We start from the raw sequence: 4,805 nt of genomic DNA, 5'->3' as shown, positions 1-4,805 counted from the left end.
TATACCCTGCAGGGGTGTACTTCTTCATACACGCTTTCACCACTTACCGCCGTTTACACGACATGTACTCGGCAACCTTCAAGCAGAAGCCCAACGAGGGTGTCGGCCACGGCCTACCTAAACACTTAAGTCTCTAGTCCAGGTTTATCGCCTATCCAGGTTCCATCCGCAGGGAGTCCGGCCGAGGTTTCCACATACGGCCCCGAACGATGTTAACAGGGTCCCGAGACGCCAAACGGGCGCCCGGCATACCCGGCCACGGTGTATCTACCGCAACATAGCCCACCCCTAGGGTCAGCGCTATGCACGGCCGCCAACACATAACCTACAAACACCAGAAACTATTTGCAACTCCTGGACAGAGTACTAGGGTGATTAAGAAGCCGAGAGGGTCAATTAAGGATCCCAATGCATGGTAGTAGCTGAATCTTAAATCACACATACAGATCTCAGTTCTTAGGGACGGCCTCAATGAAACAACCCACCATGTACTCCTACATGGCCTCTGATCGATACCTTTACCAAAACATGTTCCACACATCCCTCATATTACCGACATAATCATATCACTCTAGCCCATCACCCAGATGAACCAGACCTGACACAACTCTAAGCATAGCAGGCATAGCAAGGTAGGAATCACATACATGGCTCAATCAACTCCTACACATGCTAGTGGGTTTCATCTAGTTACTGTGGCAATGACAGGTCATGCAGAGGATAAGGGTTCAACTACCGTAGCACACAGGAGTTTGAAACGCGTTGTCTTAATGCAGTAAACAAGAGCAGAAGCGGGAACATGGGTTGTATCAGAATGATCAATGGGTTGATTGCCTGTTGTAGAGGTAGTAGGGTACTGCCCTTCAGACGGATACTCGGGGTTATCCTCGGAGGCAGAACCTACCACGAAAGACACACCGAAACATAATCAACACATGGCAATATGCAACAATATGTTGCATGCTATGACATGGCAAGATTAAAGTGTCTTGGCCTAATGCAAGCTAAAACATAAGGGGATGAACTCATTTGAATCAAAGATTCAATTATTAGCTCATTAAACATGGATTTATTAGTGCATTACCTTATTCTGCTTAAACAGCAAGGTTAACTTGTTTTGTCATGCATGAAACCATTACAGATGGATAGATTGAATTTTTCTGATCATTTTCCATATATAAATCTTTGCATTTGGAGCTATGGTTGATTTTCTATGACTTTTAGAGGTTTTGACTATTTTCTGGAATTTTCTATTAAAGAATAAATCCGGTAATTGAATTAATGCGTCAGCACTGTGTCACTGTGACGTCAGCGGGTCAAAGGCGCCAGTCTAGGTCAAACCTGACTGGTGGGCCCCTTCTGTCAGTCTCTCAGCTAACTAATAGAGTTGGTTAGTGTTTAGTTAGCACTAAACTGGGTTAGTAAGGCTCTGGGCCCACATGTCAGTGAGAGAGGGTTAGTTAACGACGTCATTAACCTCTAACAGAGTGATTAACTCTAATTTAAACTAATCTAAATTAGTTAGGAGCCGGCCCCACCTATCAGTGTCTCAGGCGGAGTCAAACTGGGGTCAAACCCCTAGTCAGCGGGGTTAATCCTGCCGGCGTTGAGTCGCCGGCGAGGCCGAGACGGCGGAGAGCTTCGGAAATCGCCCACAGGCGACCAAATCAACCGCGGTTTGGTCCTACGCGTAGCTGGGGCTGGCGCGCATCTAGTGGGGCATGTGGGAGGAGCTGGGGTGGAGCGAACTCGCCGGAATCGAGCTCGTGGCGGCGGCCGGAGCTCGGCCGTTGGTGGTTTTGCTGCTGCAGCAAGCTAGGGGGGAAACGGACGTTCTAGCGAGGCGCTACGAGGTGTGGTGAGTGCGTTAGGCACCCGCGCTTGACCAAATGGCCACCGGAGTGACGCCGGCGTCGAGCTCGCGCGGCGGCGTGCTACGGTGAGGAAGGGGGCGGCGTCTACGGCGAGCAAACAAAGCAGCGAAGAGGGGGGATCGATAGAGGAGCTAACGGCGGTTGCAGAGCGCGTCTCGGCGGGCTCGGGGGAGGTCGCACATCGTCGGGGCGTTGCCGGTGATCTCGGCGGACCGAGGAAGAAGAAGGCGTCAGGGAGGCGCTTGGAGGCGTCCGGCATCGCGTGAGTCGATGAGGAGGTCGAGGACGGCAGCGCGGAGCTAACGGGCTTGTCGGAGGGGCGAGGGGGTGGCTCTGGTGACGACTACAGTGAACGGCGGCAAGGATCGCGCTCGGCCATCGCGTGAGAGGGTGAGGGAGACAAGGGGGAGAGTGAGGGAGGAAGAGAGGGGGACGTGGGGGTCGGCGTGGCACCCCTGGACGTCTCCAGGGCGTCGGCAGAAGCAGGAGGTGGCCGGCGTGTGGCCGCGGGCGCCGGCCACGCGCTCCTCGTCCTCCTGGCGGGAGGAGGACGACGACTGGCAAGGCCAGTCGGCTGGGCCGAGCCAGGTGGGCTGGGCCAGCACAGGTGAGGCCCAGGTGATTTCCCTCTCTCTTTTTTTTGATTTGTTTCTGTTTTCTTTTTTTTTCTGCATGTGTTGGGCTTTATTAAAAATACTAAAACATTTCCAAAAATCCTGAAAATAATTGTGGGCTCTGTTTAGAATATTTCCAATAGCAAACATTTATTTCCAGAATTATTTGAGCATTTAAATTATTTTATAGCATTTAAATGCCCAAAATCAAATACTTATGATTTAATTCAATGACCTTCTGTTGACCTAGAAAATTGTGCACCAATTTTGCCAGAGGTTCTAACCCAAGACAAAGAGGGTGAACTTTTTAGAAGGGCATTTCAGGTTCATTGAAAATAATTTTAGTAAACCCTAGTTGTTTCCAGGGGGTGTTGGGGGTTCTGTCTTTCCCATTTCAAATTTAAGAGGAAATTAAACATGATGCACACTCTAATGCTTGAACTAACTAGGGTGTGACAGGTTGATGGACCGTGACAGCCCCAGCCGTAATCTGGAAACGGTCACGGAGGAACTCATTGGTCTCGGAGCAGGGGATGCCAGAGCGAGCACCAGCCACCAGCGCTAGCAGCCCGCACTGCTCGAGGGCCAGCTCAGCGGCGGCCACTACCGGAGAGCGCGGCAGGTAGCACACCGCCGAGGCAGGCCGGAGGGAGGGGTGTCCCGACATGACGGAGATGTCGCGTGATGCGGAGGACCCAGGTGAGGTAGGCGGCGGAGAGGAGCTCGGCGCGGAGGGCGTCGGGGAGTTGGAGGGGGCGGCGAGGCCATGGGCTGCGCAAAGGACCCAGAGCCGGAAGACGCGGGCCTGGAGCCGGACTCAGAGTTGGAGGCAGCGGAGCCAACCGGCAGGGGAGGCGCAGAACAGGGACGCTTAGGAGGCGGCGCGTAGGAGGCAGAGGCGGGGGAGCGAGGGCGCGCGCACTGGCGGGCAATGTGCCCGAAGAAGGGGCATCTACGGCAGCGGACTTCCCGCCGGCAGTCCGAGTGACGATTAAAGGGTTTCGTAGTAATTTCAAAAATTTCCTACGCTCATGCAAGATCATGGTGATGCATAGCAACGAGAGGGGAGAGTATGATCTACGTACCTTGTAGATCGACAACGGAAGCGTTTGGTTGATGTAGTCGTACGTCTCCACGGCCCGACCGATCAAGCACCGAAACTACGGCACCTCCGAGTTCTAGCACACGTTTAGCTCGATGACGATCCCTGGACTCCGATCCAGAAAATTTTCGGGGAAGAGTTCCGTCAGCACGACGGCGTGGTGACGATCTTGATGTACTACTGCAGCAGGGCTTCGCCTAAACTCCTCTACAATATTATCAAGGACTATGGTGGAAGGAGGCACCGCACACGGCTAAGAATATGATCACGTGGATCAACTTTTGTCTCTCTGGGGTGCCCCTGCCTCTGTATATAAAGGCTCAAGAGGGGGAGGCCGGCCGGCCATCATAGGGCGCACCAGGAGGAGCCCTACTCCCTCCGGCAGTAGGACTTCTCCCCCAATCCTAGTTGGAATAGGATTCGCAACGTGGGAAAAGAGACAGAGAGAAGGAGGGGGGCGCCGGCCCCCTCTCTCCTTGTCCTATTCGGACTAGGGGGGAGGGGCGTGCGGCCCAGCCCTGGCTGCCTCTCCTCTTCTTCCACTACGGCCCATTAAGGCCCATATAGCTCCCGGGGGGTTCCGGTAACCTCCCGGTACTCCGGTAAAATCCCGATTTCACCCGGAACACTTCCGATATCCAAACATAGGCTTCCAATATATCAATCTTTATGTCTCGACCATTTTGAGACTCCTCATCATGTCCGTGATCACATCCGGGACTCCGAACAACCTTCGGTACATCAAAATGTATAAACTCATAATAAAACTGTCATCGTAACCTTAAGCGTGGGGACCCTATGGGTTCGAGAACAATGTAGACATGACCGAGACACGTCTCCGGTCAATAACCAATAGCGGAACCTGGATGCTCATATTGGCTCCTACATATTCTACGAAGATCTTTTATCGGTCAGACCGCATAACAACATACGTTGTTCCCTTTGTCATTGGTATGTTACTTGCCCGAGATTCGATCGTCGGTATCCCATACCTAGTTCAATCTCATTACCGGCAAGTCTCTTTACTCGTTCTGTAATACATCATTCCGCAACTAACTCATTAGTTGCAATGCTTGCAAGGCTTAAGTGATGTGCATTACCGAGAGGGCCCAGAGATACCTCTCCGACAATCGGAGTGACAAATCCTAATCTCGAAATATGCCAACCCAACATGTACCTATGGAGACACCTGTAGAGCTCCTTTATAATCACCCA

The sequence above is a fragment of the Triticum aestivum genome, chromosome 3A (genome assembly GCF_018294505.1).
Source record: "Triticum aestivum cultivar Chinese Spring chromosome 3A, IWGSC CS RefSeq v2.1, whole genome shotgun sequence".
Classification (NCBI taxonomy): domain Eukaryota; kingdom Viridiplantae; phylum Streptophyta; class Magnoliopsida; order Poales; family Poaceae; genus Triticum; species Triticum aestivum.
The sequence above is the reverse complement of the archived record's forward strand: the minus strand, read 5'-3'. Positions refer to the sequence as shown.